Source organism: Herpailurus yagouaroundi, unplaced genomic scaffold (genome assembly GCF_014898765.1).
Source record: "Herpailurus yagouaroundi ecotype Mexico unplaced genomic scaffold, PumYag 139, whole genome shotgun sequence".
Classification (NCBI taxonomy): domain Eukaryota; kingdom Metazoa; phylum Chordata; class Mammalia; order Carnivora; family Felidae; genus Herpailurus; species Herpailurus yagouaroundi.
Window position 1 is genome coordinate 11631527 of NW_024412394.1, and position 14912 is coordinate 11646438.

General features: G+C 39.4%; 1 protein-coding gene and 1 long non-coding RNA gene across 3 annotated transcripts in view; one reads left to right on the forward strand and one right to left on the reverse strand.

Annotated features, from left to right (window-relative positions):
* The window catches only part of LOC121029530 (uncharacterized), a 54720-nt gene extending 46318 nt beyond the window's left edge, over positions 1-8402 (forward strand). Inside the window, exon 3 of the long non-coding RNA XR_005789762.1 lies at positions 6952-8402. This is a non-coding gene — a long non-coding RNA (uncharacterized LOC121029530). The remainder of the gene's footprint in view (positions 1-6951) is intronic.
* SUPT3H (SPT3 homolog, SAGA and STAGA complex component) overlaps positions 1-11288 on the reverse strand; it is a 535592-nt gene extending 524304 nt beyond the window's left edge. The window contains exon 1 of one of the 2 annotated variants that reach the window (XM_040473676.1): positions 11050-11288. The gene's annotated coding sequence lies outside the window, so the exon portion shown is untranslated. Of the gene's footprint in view, positions 1-10463; positions 10612-11049 lie in introns of those variants that run through there. The other variant, XM_040473678.1, reaches the window with a different exon arrangement.
* Positions 11289-14912: the final 3624 nt, after the last annotated feature.

Sequence of the window (14912 nt, forward strand, 5' to 3'; positions counted from 1 at the left end):
GTGTCTGAATCTTGATTTTGGGTTCAGGTCATGATCTCATGGTTCATGGGATCAACGCCCACACCAGGCTCTGTGCCGGCAGCTCCAAGCCTGCTTGGGATTCTGTGCCTCTCTCTCTGCCTCGCCCCCTTGCATGCATGCACACGCGCATGCAAAATAAATAAACTTTAAAAAAGAAAAGAAGAAGCTTTTCAGAAGTCAACAGGACAGAGGACTAAGATAAACAGCAGGCTAGCTGGTTAGCTAGATCTGAGTGTCACAGTATCCTTCTGTGGCAAAGCCAACTATCTGCCAACAGAAGTCATGGTCTAGTTAGAGGGCCCTTAGGGCCAGGCCAAATGCAAGAGCAAAGAAAAACAAGGGAAAAAGTTTCACTCAAACTGAGCCTGAAAACCAAAATTCTAAAGCACATAAAAAAGCTGATGCTATTAAAGACCATAAACTTGTGTTAAGCCTGATTTCTTTTCCACAAAGATTTTTAAAGTAAGTCCTTTTTACTACAAAAATATAGGATAAGAAGCATCACGATTAGAACTCAGGTTTTAAAAAAAAAGCAAAAAACAATTCACATCACCAAATCCAAGATTGGGGGAAAATAGACAGGAACCCAACTACTTCTAGGAACGGTCCTACAGAATCAGAGCAGTGATTTAAAACAAAAAAAAAAAAAAAACAAGGAACCTGGCTCTCCCAAGAACCTCAGAAAATGTTTCCCTCACCCAAGAGAATACTGGCAAAGATATGCTATCATGGAGAAAATGTTAAACTCAAGGACTGTGTATTAACCCCAGCCTCCAAAAACGGGATTTAAGTTGACTCATGTCAGATTTGAAGACATGTCAGTCTGTGGGATTATCCTGTGGCCAAATGTCCTGTTGACGTTGCTGGAGCAGCCTGCCCCTTTAGTCACCCCACTTTCACTCTCTCTGAAGAGGAGACATTTCAGAAAGTAAATTCCTATTAAAACAGCTTTCTTCAGTTGTCCCCCTACTGCAAATGTTTCACATCAAGAGTATTTATCGGTAAGAGGTAAAAGGTCCCAATCCTAGTTTATTATAACCACGATCATCCTTCCACAGTCAGTTATTTAATTTTTACATCAAGCAGGTGAATAACATTTTTCTGACATGATGAGCTGATAGCTCATTAGAATCTTTAAAATAATTATTTCCCATACCCAAATTTTGTTTGATTTTAGAAAATTAACTTTAGACATAACTTCTTTACACATCAAAGTCAAAGTCCTATCATCCCAATGCTTTATTTCCTTTCTCCTAGACATTAAAAAAAAAAAGTCAGTTAAAAGCAGAAGCACTCAAGTCAATTTTCTCTAATAAATACAGTTAACATGGAACTGAAAACCTACTGTAATCTTCTCAATGGGTTAATGTCCTGCAGTCGTTTTAGCTTTCGATTGAAATGCAGCTGTTTGCCATATTTTACAAAATGAATTCAGATGTGCAGATGGAGATCTAGATTATTTCAACATGCCACAGTTTAAATGTGAACCCGAGGACTAAGTTCATCTCTGATTAATACATATTTAAACCGAATCATTAAGTCAATAGTCGATACCATATCACACCTGTAAAATCTTGTTCCAGAGTAGAAAAACTGACATCTTTTATTTTAAAACAATGGAGCTTGAGGATATACCCTTTTCCTCAGAAAATACCATAATGAAAAAAAAAATGTTTTAACTGTGGTCAAGTTATACATTACAAATGTGAATTAAACAAAAAAGTAATGAACATGCTACTGGGTTTCTAATTACAGCTCATATTTTTGTTGCTAAATGACCAAAGAAGAAATACAATGAGACATCTTTGGCTTAAAATACCTCAAAGAGTTGGAAACTTTATCACTAGTTATAGCACACCAAAACAACATAAATATCTGTGTTGTGAAATCCATCAGTCTACCCATTTATTAAAAGTGGAATGTTGGGGCGCTTGGGTGGCTCAGTCGGTTAAGCGGCCGACTTCGGCTCAGGTCACGATCTCACACTCCGTGAGTTCGAGCCCCGCGTCGGGCTCTGTGCTGACCGCTCAGAGCCTGGAGCCTGTTTCAGATTCCGTGTCTCCCTCTCTCTGACCCTCCCCCGTTCATGCTCTGTCTCTGTCTCAAAAATAAATAAACGTTAAAAAAATTTAAAAAAAAAAAAAGTGGAATGTTTTATCATTTCTTCTATTACATCACTGCTGAGGAAAATTAATTCAGCAGACCTATGTACTGATTCTGAGTATGAACAGTTTCAATTCCAACCATGCATAACCTGAACATCCCACATACATAAATTAATAGAAAACTGTTAGTCAGAACATTCTCATTTTCATAGAACTCCAAAGGCAGGAAGCAATTAAGGTTAAGCTACCACTATTATACACTGCATTTTAGTTTTGTTGTTTAAAAACAAAACAAAACAAAAAAACTCAAGTTACGTCATGGCATAAATTTCTCTCGCTGTGAAAAATAATTACCAAAATGATCAATCACTGGAAATGTAAAAAATAAAATAATTTAATTATACACAATTTTAAAACTTTTATACCTAGTATTTGGGATAACACAATGGTAATTCCAATATATTTAAATAAGTGGACTTCAGAAGATATAAAGCTCAAGTGTCCATACAATTACCAGGTAAAACATCTCATGAATAATCCAAAGAATAGATGATTCATGTGTAACTGTCTGGAAATCAACAATTCTCCTGAAACTGCTGATTGTATTTTCATAACTAAAAATCATTTGTATTCACTTACTACATATTAAATGAGTTCAGAACCTGAGATAAGATGCATCAATCATAGCACTTCTCATACTACAGTGTAACTATTTCCTTGTCATCAAACTGCTACCTGCGTAATGATAGGGACACTGATTTTTCTGTAACTTTGGTGCCTAAAGTACTGCCTAACACTGCTGATGCTCAGTAAATGCTGGGTGAATGAACAAACTACTGAACAGTATAACAAATACAAAGATAAAAAAAGACATGTCTCCGCCACTGAGTAGCTTCGAGCCTACTGAAGTTCATCGATCAGATATATTCAGTGGAATGATGTTGGAGATAAGGCAAAAGATACCATGGGACAAAAGTAGGAACTAAGACCTGTCAATTATTATGGGGAAACTGTCCTGAGATTTAACACTTGTAAAAATCTGAAAATAAAGCATATTTAGCCACACTAAAAAAAAAAAAAAAAAAAAAGTGAACAGCACATCTAAACTACCCATATGCCAGTGGATTACTGTAAGTGCAGAGGTGAAAAGTACTCTGAAAACCATGAAGCACCATAAAGAGCAATGTATGATAGTAAATACTCTTCCTTCCCATTCATTCAACGAGCAATAATTTTTCTTAAAAACTATTAGAACAGGAGTAAGTACTTCCTAACCAAAATCAGTTTGATTCTAATTGGCATAGATAAGAAGATACAAATACTCATAAACAACACCCAATGATCAAAATGACAAGTTACCAGCTCTAAGCAGAGAATCGCCATCTTAATATAATTACCAAAGACTTCATATTCATAGACAGAAAAACTCACCTCTGTAATATACTATTCCCCAGTACATTTTCCCCCACCAAACCCGCTTCCCTGTCCAACATCCTGATTCTGTACGAACAACGCAACTCTTTAGTTGCCTAAGTTCAAAAACTCCAAGGCATTTTTGATTCACCAGCTCCTCTTCTGCCTACCTCCATGCAATCTGGTCCTGGCATATTTTCTCTTAATAAAGCAATTCTAATTCAATCCTTTCCTTTTCAATCTCGCTTTAATAAATACCTTTACTAGAGTATCTTTTAAACCCATCTCCCACCTTTCTAATTAATTCTGCATACAGCTCCAGAGTACTCATTCTAAATATTGGTTACTCCTTGAAGCGCCTAGGTGGCTTAGTCGGTTAAGCATCCAACCCTTGGTTTCCACTCAGGTCATGATCTCACAGTTCATGGATTCAAGCCCCGCATTGGGCTCTGCCCTGATAGCACGGAGCCTGTTGAGGATTCTCCATCTCTGCCCCTCCTGCTCTCTCTCAAAAAATAAATAAATAAACATAATAAATAAACAAGTAGTGGTTACTCCTCTACTCAAAGCATCCAATAGCTCTCCTTCCCCTGGAGGATAAAATTTGTCCAATATCAGTCCCACAGGACCTCTGCAGCCTCCTTTCCCTACAGCAGTCAAAGCAAATGTCCAGCATCTCCCAAACCATCCCAGGTTCAGAATCGTTAGCCTACAGTTCTTCCTACTTACAGTACCTCTTGTTTCCTCTCCACCTCTCCAAATCCCAGCTGCCTAGAAAAGCCCAACTGAAGCTCAAGGTCTCCAAGACTTCCCAGACTCAACGATCTTCAGGAAGTCTCCTTTCCCTGACATTTAATGTTTTCATTCACGAATTCTTTTGTTTAACCTTAAATACTTCAGTGCACATTAGTTTATTAATAAACTTCCCCAACTATTGGCAGATGACTGCCCCTCCTCCTTCATAGAGAAATGAAAAGCTCTTACTTACTTCCTCCTCTCTCCTCAACCAAAGCCCCTGTATCTTCTCCTGATTCCCTCCTCTTACAATCTAGGCACTTTCTTCTTTAAAGCTGATGCACGACCTGTGCTTTGGTGTATCCATTCATACCTATTTACTGGACACTGACTGCCAGCCAAACACCGTTGTTAAGAGCTAGGGATAGGATAGTGCCTAAGCTAGACAAAAGAAATATCTTATAATGCAGGAGACAAGCATATAAATATAATGTGAAGTCATGACAAAGGCTATGAAAACAAATTAAACAAGCTGTTTTCAACCAGGAGGTGACATTTGATATAAGATCTGAACAAAGCCCGGGATGGAGCTCTGGAGAACTTCCAGGCAAAAAGAACAGCAAAGTACCAAGATCTTGAAGCCAGTGTGGCTCAAAGGAAGGGAACAGAGGGGATATGCAGTAGAAAATAAGGCCTGACAGTTAGCAAGTGGCCAGGTGATATAAAGCCCTCTAGGCCATGGAGGTTAAATTTTAGTTGAATATAATGTGAAGCTAATACAGAACTGTGAAAAGGGAAGTGACTTGAAATGTTTTAGGTTTTAAAAAGGTAACTGGCTGCCATGACGTTATACTGCAAAGAAGCAAAGGTACAAGTGAGAAGACCAGTCAGAAAGTTATTGAAGTTGTATAGGCAAAAGAGGACGGCGGCCTGAATTAGTGGTACAAGGAGATGGTGAGAAGTGGTCAGCCTTCTGGAATATATTTTGAAGACAGAGCTTATTGCCAATGGATTAGACATGGAGTATGAAAGAACAGTCAAGGAGGACTCTGAAGTTTACTCCGAAGCTTGGGGCCTGAGCAACTGGTTGGATGGTGTGCCATTTACTGAGATCAGGAAAACTGAAAAAGGAAAAACAAAGATACCAGGAGTTCAGTTTATGCCATAGTAAGTCTGAGACAACTATCAGACATTCAAGGGGAGATGAAATCCTGCAGAAGTTGTGTGACAGATGTTGTAAGACAGAAAACTGATATAATTCATGGTCACGGGGTTCTGCTAAGGGTAATTACTCAATACTGTAGGTTCTGATAATAAGGACCAATCATCTCTCAAGTTCAGCTTCTCCATCTGTGAAGAATAATTTCTGCCGGTCTCAGAGCAGTGTTATAAGGAAGACAGTGGCTACCACATAACGGGTATTCAAAAAATCTATTTGAATTGAAAAGAATATCAAAACATCTGTGAACCACAAAAATTCCTGATAGCCAGATATAAACTGTCCATTTACATATCCTAGTTGGCTAAATGAGCAGTTACTTTTTTTTTAGGAGCACAGTCAGACTGCACAGAGACCTGTGAAGCTGTATTATTATGTTTTTCTTCTTTAGTTTCGTATTAATGCAGGTTTCTATTTCAAGTGCTTTCACATCCAGTACTCTCTTAGGGAAATACTGAGTTTCAAAAAAAAAAATCTTTATTCTTTGGAAATACGGTTCTTAAAGTGCACTGCCAATGTGCCCGTCAGATCATCCTAAAATACCTAACATTCAACCCCTGACAAAATGGCAAGCTTACGTTTCCCATATTAAAACACTGTTGTTTTTACATAAAGTATCATATACTTGAGTGACTTAATAGTTAACTTTTCAGATAAGGGCAAAAATTTTTAGTCAACTATACTGTCAATAGTAAGTGTAATTGACAAGAATGTCAAGAAAGGTCTCTCTTAAACATCAGGATTCTCTCCCACTCTAGATTCACGTTCTAGAAATATTTAACCTTATGAGGAGTCTATTTTAAATATAAACAAGTCAATAAACTATCTGATGTGGTTAAAAACACAGTTTTTAAAAGAAAAGGGAATTAGAGATTTACTGTAGGCATGTAAAAAAAAAATTGATGAATTTGTATATGCATTTCAGAGTTTATAAAGGGTCTTTCACCTGTACTACCTAACATTTTTTCACAATTACCCTCCAAGGCAAGTATCATCCCCACTACCAATGAGGAAGCAAAGAGTAAAAACTGGGGAAACGTCACAAATCTAACAAAAATCAGGCTTTGATCCAGAGTAGCTGACAGACAACCAGAAATATTCCATCCATGCCCATACATTTTTTAACAAAAATTCATTAACCTTCTCCAATTCCAGTGCCTTAGGTTTTTTTCATTTGTAAACGATGCCTATCTCCTTTAACACGCTAAACTAATGTGAAATTACTGAAAAGTTGTACACATAGTAAGTAGTCAGGGGACTTGTCATTAGGTTGTCTTAGAGACTTGCTAACTTTAAAAGTTCAAGAATTCTGTGCTTAAAAGTCAATCTTAGGCAGGTGGATAAACAATTAGACAAAACTACAACTACACCAGTTGGCGGGAGGGGGGCCAAAGACATCTGAGGTTCAGAACTACAGTTTGAAAAAAACTAATTTCATCCAAATCCCTCATTTTTCAGGTGAGGAAACTGAAGTCCAGAGGGGTTTCTTGAACTGCCCAAGGACACATCACTATTTAGTGATACAGCTGGGACTAAAACTGAGTTCCCCTGACTCCCGTCCAGAGTTCTTTCTACTATCCCACAAGGAACATACAAATAAAAGTTGATCCTAATTAACTCACAAGACCTCCACAATGTGTTTGTCATAGTGAACTTTGTTGTGAAATATCTGCCTATGCCGACTCACAGTTTCGCAGTAAATGGCTAAACTGTGTCATTTATATTCATATAATATTTTGCATTTATAAAGTGCACTCACATAAATTATTCCAATGTATGCCCTAGGAATTCAATGAACACACTATTTTTTTTTCAGCAACTACTACATACCATATGCCAGGCAGCGTGCCATCTTCATACTCATTACCTTATTCAGCCTTCAATATCCATTCACTATCAGCCAGATACTATCAGAGGCAGTAATACAATGCAAAAAAAACCAACAGACCCATTCCAGAAAGTGAGCACCTCATCAGTATCACCTAGTAAGGGGGAATGACATGTCTGGATAAATAAATGAGATACAGCATTTAGCACAGGAGATGGAACACATCAAATGCCCATGAAAATGGTGGACCTCCCTTAGCAGTAGTATGCAGTTGTTTAGTGTAGAAAATATATTGCAACCAGATCAGTAAAGCGCCATTACCAAGAACTATAGTATTGTTAAAGAGAGCAACCTCGGGTAGAGCCTATTATACTCTATGCTGTTTTACAAATAAAATTTACAACAACTTTTGCAGATTTACGATTAGTCTTTACTAGAGGTAGTAGGTGGAAAAGTTGAGGCAAAACCAATTAAAATAAAATGTCTTTGTAAAGTAAGACAATCTATGTAATTCTCCTCTATGGTATTCAACAATCCTGTGGGAAGGCTGGAATGAGGTGAAATACAAATTCCATTTTACAGATGAGGAAACTGAGGCTCAGAGAAGTTAAACACCTTCACTGGAATCACAAAGAATATGGTAGAAAAGGGAGAAACCTAGGTTTGCAGAATTAGTCTCAAGTACTCTTTGCACCTATCCACAATGCATCCCAGAACATCAACATCTCTTCCAGATATGTTATTCAATAAACTTAAGGCTAAAACAGCTAATATTTATTGGGCACTGACTTATATGCTTTGCTGTATCCAACACTGCACCCAACACATCACATGGATTATCTCATTTAATCCTCAGCAGAGTGAGAACTCAAACCAAGTGTGTTTGACTCTCAATAAAATATTTTACCTACCACAGTATAAGTTAAATTAACACAATAAGGCATTTGGCTACATTATTTTTCTTTATTATAGAACAATAAGCAAAATCCTTCCTGTACATGCTAAATAATAACAGACAGATTTCTGGCTGACTTCACTATTCAACTTAACCATAAAATAAAATGGGTATTATTTTCAACAAGATTACTCAATCTTCTGATTTGACTGACTTAGCCTAAATTTCTTTGCAGCTTCCTACACCAAAAGATCATTTATGTAGGGAAAAGCAAAAACATGAAAACATCACTTATGTAGAGAAAAGCAAAAATCAAACTGTCCAAGATTTCCATCCAGTATAGGGAGAAAAGCAAAAATGTTTACCTACCAGTAGTTTAAATGAACAGGTCACTTGCTGGCCTTATTCCAGATATCTCATCTATTATTTAAGCGCACAACCAATAATTCTCTCAATACTTTAGTACATTTGTGAGATTGCAATATAATTAATCCCCCTAAAAATTACATATTACAAACTTCAACAAGTAATAAGACTAAAAGTAGGGTGGCCGTATTATTATGTGATACCAACTGGGACATTTTTTATATGAAAGGGGCTCTATTAGGATAAAGAGGCTCTAAACAATGACTGTCCCAGAAAAGTTGGAGTTTACAATCACCCTATATAAGAGCAACCCATTTTGATTTGTATGTTATGGGCTATTCAAATGCATATTTCATGGGCTTTAAGTTTTTGGCCTACATCTAACAATTATCTTCAGCCTTGAGATCAAGGGCACTAGGCCAGAGTTAAGGGTGCTACCTAAAATAAAGTTTTTTTTTTTTTTAAGTTTTATTCTCACACTAAAATAATGTGCTTAAAAAAGAAAAAAAATCTACATATCTCAAAGAAAGGAATCTCATCAATATCACCAAATTCCAGACTTATCTCTTCAAAAGTTTTGAATATTGATAACCACAAAACTATTTCTAAAATGGCCCAATGCTCAAAGGTTATTAGTATAAATTATCAACTTGCTTTATTATACAAAAAGTTACGAAACAAAACAACAAAACAAAAAAAAAAGCACTATCTTTCAAATGGAAAACAACTTTAGGAATAAAAAAGTAGAAACGTTTTCACTGAAACTTAACCGAAGTGATAAAAGATAGTGGAACCCCATGGTCACAATACGGTACAATAATGATTAAAGGAAGTGCCAGCTAGTATTGTTATGGCTTTCCAGATGAATCTGGCATTGGCTGTACAACCCAAGGAGTCAAAAGAACAATTTGCTTTAATCTGTCAAGCTGTAAATAAGTACTAACAGACCCATGCTTTGAACTATAGTATTTGAGCAAAAGGCATTATTTGAATATAATTATGATTCCCTAAGGCAATAAATGTTCCAAGAATTGGCTTCGACTTAAAATTCAATCAAATCAAGAAGTGAAACGCGTCTCAAAGTCTAGATTCTAGGCTTAAGCTGCCCAAAAGGCAGTGAACTAGCCACTTTTGGTTATTTATATTTAAATTAAAATATAATTTAAGTTCTTCAGTGCACTAGCCACATTTCAAGTGCTCAAGAGCCACTTGATGCTAGTGGATACCACATTAGTACAGCACAGATTACGGAATATTTCCATCATGGCAGAAAGTTCTACAATATTGGACAGTGCTTCTATGGACCTAGGCTGCTCTAGATCTTTGCTTGAATACTCCCAGAGATTAAGAAACTTGCAATAATGAATTAAGTGCAATGAGGTGCATTCTCCTTTTGCAAAGTACCATCAAAAAAAATTGATCCTCATGTTCAGTCAAATCCAGTCTCTTTGAAACGTCCACCAGAAATTCCAAGAGGTCCATCCTCAATTTGGTCGTCAAGTAAATCTGTGCACAGCTAACGCACTTCCGTTTTCAAAGCTCTGACTCCTAACATATACTAAGACCCTGTCTCTTCCTCCTCTATTGATACATACTAATTTCTTTCAAAGTAAACAGTTTAAAGTTTGTATTAACCTCATGGAGTTATGCTAATTCACCCCCGTGCACATTAACAACACATGTTAGTAACACATGTTAGTATCCTCTCTGTCAGATACTTCATTCCACTCTTCCTATGAATCTACTCTTACCAGACCTTCAAGTGTCTTGACTTTTAATTTAGAAAACAGGGTCACAGTCATTTTGAATTTCTTAAAACATGAAAACTAAAATTAATTACCGTCAACATGTAATTTGATCAGTGCCTGATCAGTGTATTACCTCACATAATCGGGGCAATTCTGGGCTAGGCTACTACCACCCCCATTTACAGACCGGAACACCCGGCAAACGCAGGCTCGATAATTTCCGCAGGGGTCACAGATGTGGGCTCAGCCCACAGAAAACAGAGTCGATCTTTCCCTTTTCCTGGATGCTAGGCTTCTACTAACGCTACTTAACTCTTCTTCCGCCCCGGGCATAAAGCACTTTCCTTCTCTAAGGGTTCCTCCCCGCAAAACACTACCCAGATGAGGCGCGGAAGGTGCTCCTTAACACGCCCCAGCCACGCCAGCTCCAGCTCGCCTGCCCAGCTCCCCTCGCCCCACGCCCACCCGCCGACGGGGAGGAGTCAAGAGCCAGTTCCACGCTCGGCGGGAGAACCGGGTGCTGAGCCCGGCCGGCGCCTCGCGCTACCGTCCTCCCTTCAGCCCTAGAGTACAAACGCCAATTCCTCCCCCGCGGCCGCCCCGCGGCAGGGGTCAGGACGGGGCCGGGCCCACGGACGCGGGACTCGCCGCGCGCCGTCCATCCCGGTTCGCAGATCCCTCCCCGCCCGCCCCGCACCGCCCCCCGCACCCCCTACAACCTCCGCTTTAAGAGCACTTGTAGGCACGGCTGCGCTTCCCGCGTGGAGAATGTGGGGAGAGATGGTGCGGTTTCGGCGGCGGCGGCCTGGGGCACGCTTGGAAAGGGGCGGGGTGGAGGGCTGAGAGTGTAGAAAGGGAGAAGGTGGCTCGGCAGGGGCGGGGGGGCACAAGATGGCGTGAGCCCGACTCTCCGTGGGGCGGGGGCGGCGGAGACGGAGGAGGGAGCGCTGCAGACGCCCCTACCACTAGCTGCGCGGGCTCTGGCGCATGCGCGCTCCACCAGGTGGCCGTGGTCTCCTTTTCCGAGCAAGCAACTTCCGCCACGCTCGCCGGGGGCGGGGCGTAGTGGAGTGTACCGCAGCCACTTTCCCCGCTGCGGGCCACCGTGGTCCGAGCGGCGGACCTCAAAGCGGTGCCTGCTGGGAGGGGAGTGGAGTCGTGCTGAGACCCAAAGGTGTTCAAGGGCCAGGCCGTTGTTTAAGAGTCGAACCGAGAGGGCTAGGATTTTCGAGGGCTTGGGTGACCGATACTGGAAGTTTGTTTTCAACTTGAGAGCAGAGATTGGCCCGTGTAAGGTTCTGTCCAGGAATTGGGGTGAATCGGAATCTTAACCGGATTGTGCTTTTAAAATGGGGAGGAGAAGCGGAGAGATCAAAAAGGCCTGCTCCCCCAAGGGGCCGCAGTGCCGGGGTGTGGATATGGAACCCTTTCTGGACAGTGGGACACCAGCTCTTCCGCAGGCTCATGCGCACCAGTCTTAGGAGAGGCGGTAGGAGATGATGATCCGCAATGAATACCCCTCACTCCCACCGCCAGACTCATTGTAACAAGTTCAGGCATTTAACGACCACATTTTTATAATTGAAATCTTTTTCCATTTCAAGGATGGGGGGGGGGGAGGATGATCCTATTTTTTCTTTAGGATTTTGGCCTGTTCCTCATTTTTAAATCTTGCACCCCCACTATTAAACTGCACGTCGTGCTCTCAATTTCCGTGATATACCTATAGTTCTATAATACAATCGTCAGTTACTTCACTTGCTTTCACTGTGTATGAAGTCTTGTTATTTATGTTTTTAACATTGTTTTCAGTTGTTAAGGGAAGAAAACAATTACCCATGCCTACGTCCACTCCTATGACGTCGAATATAAAGTATTTCATAGAAATTCAACTATCAACCTTCAGTCGGGTCTTTTAAAGCGTTTACTGCTTGTTATTTTCCTATGGATATTTGTGTTCTGAAATAAGCTTTTCTTTCTACTTGCTTACATTCTTTACAAGAGCAACTTCTTTGACTGTTTCCTCTGGATCATACTTGACTCTTGTGTGTTTAGTTCTCTTTAATCTCCCCAATACTTCACTATTTGCCAAATACTTAAAGTTCTAAAATAATACATTTAGAATATAAAGACTCACCATAATGTGTAAATCAGGGCTCAATGCAATATTGGGCAAAGTGTAGAACATAAGGAAGAGAAAGTAACAATTTCATAATTTCTTACAAAGGAAAACCGATATACACAGTAGTTGAAAAGCCCTTTCAAGTACATTACCAAGAAAATAATTAGGAGAAAGTTAAGAGAAAAATTGATATTACATCTAAGGAAATATAACCCAAAGCAGATCGTTTCAATTAAAATTACATTCAGTAAATGTTGCCATAGTACTTGCATGGGCATTTTACCTGCATCACGTGGAGGCCAGATTTGACCTAGCTTTTCAGAATAGAACACAGATCTTACTCTCAGGCTACTGGTGTCTAATCTACATATAATCACGCACAACAGGAGTTACTGAAAGTGAGCCATGGAGAACGGAAACCGAATTAAACCAGGCACTAGTAAAGGGAACTCAAAAATTCACTCTTAGGAAATTGTGAATTGTGCTGTTGGCAGAGATCTTAGCTTTGAAGTCACATGAGTTATCCTAGTGTTCCTACCTCCTGGAATCTATTAAAATTCATTTTTAAAATTTGATTTAGCCATAATTTTGTTTGTCATTTGAGAACGCAGCTGTACACAAAGGGTCAAAGTATCTTCCATTAGATGAATATAGAGTCTCCTAAACAATCAACACTACTAGGGTATCTTAATTATAACAAAGCTAAAACAATGAAGCTGTTGCTGAAATTAAGACATTTGTGACCACCACCTCTCAGAAAAATACATGATTTCCAAAGCATGTGGAGAAAGCACCGGGAGACCAACTGAATGCATCACACCACAAAAATGTCTCTGTCCCTTAAACAGAGCCGTTAAAGGAAAATGAAGCGTTGTGACCATAGACGTTCACATTCCTCTGGCATAATAACCCTCATATAGAGTCGCTAGTGCAAAAAGAAAGTGTAGATAAAAAAATGCCTCTTGGCATCCTAAAACTGATTGCGTTAAGCAATAAAACAAGCCCCAATTCTCCAAATACCAGAAGCTATTTGGAAACATCTCTGTGATGATCTTCTCATGTGGTTGTGATCAGGCTAGTTCACTTCAGGTGACCTGCAAAATTCTTACTCTTTTGTGATCCATGATTTTATTTATTAGGATGCTTGTAGAACCTCTTCTTATCTACAAATTATTTTATTCTTTGCTGTCTCTGCCTTAGATTTCTAATCTAAGAGACAGCGTGAGTTGGGGAGGGGCAGAGAGAAAAGGAGAGAGAGAGAGAATCCCAAGCAGGCTCCACGCTGTAGCTCAGAGCCCGACATGGGGATTGAACTCATGAAACTGTGAGATCATGACCTGAGCCAAAACCAAGAGTCGGTCACTTAACCAACTGAGCCACCCAGGCACCCCAGATTTCTAATGCTTATATAGTCACCATGGAAAGCAACTGGTTAGAGCTGCATATTGTTTAGAACTGCATATTACAATTGTTGCTGTATTCAATTAACGTTTTAAGAACTATTTTTTCAATTGCAGCTTGCTTTACTTTCAGAACAAGTTGTTCCAACCAGCTCTGTGGTACTTGGGCACGTCACTTAACATTGTTGGGCCTCTGTTTCCATGTCTGTAAAATAAGGTGATCAAACCAAATGAACTAAAACCTTGCAGACCTAAAATTCTATGCTCCTTCAAAACAGGAATGACCAAAGGATGGATATTAAAGTGGTACAAGATAATTTCAGCATTCAATCAATATATTTGTGCTACAAAAAATACAGACTATTCAAGGCTCTTGCTGTAGGACTGATATTATGCACTGCAAAAGAAAGGCCAACATGAAAAATATACATTAATCGAATCTGTTGAAATACAGGAGGGGTGGTGCATCGCATAATTCTTTGGGGTGTAATTAAATTGGCTTCCCATGCCTTCCATTTACATTCATAGATTTCAAATTAGGAAGAGCAATACAGTGATGAGAGAAGGAATGTTAAGAATTACAGTACTGAGCAGCTTGTAGAACTATAATCATGATACATCCTCTTAGGAACCTCTCAGTGCAGATTTAACACTCCAGGATCTTTTAAAATTAGTCTTTGGCTAATGATCACGTTTTGAGACTAGAATGGAAAAAGGAATCCTATAATATCAGGGTTTCACAGAGCCCCTGAGCTCCCTAGACACATGGAAACTGAGTTGCTTTCATTCCCGTTGAATTCAATATGTAATCCTCTTGTTCTAGAAGCAAACAACTTCTACATTTCTCCCCTTGAAGATAAGGTCTGTTCACTGAGTGTAAGTAATGGGTGCTAATTAGTTCATTCATTCAACAAATTATTATTGTAGGCCTACCACGTGCCTGACATTATTCTAGGAGCTGTAGACGCAGCAGTGAACAAAGCAGACAAAAATTTATGCCATCATCAAACGTAGGAGGAGTAGTTGGACAATAAACTAAATAAACGCCTAAATAATATAA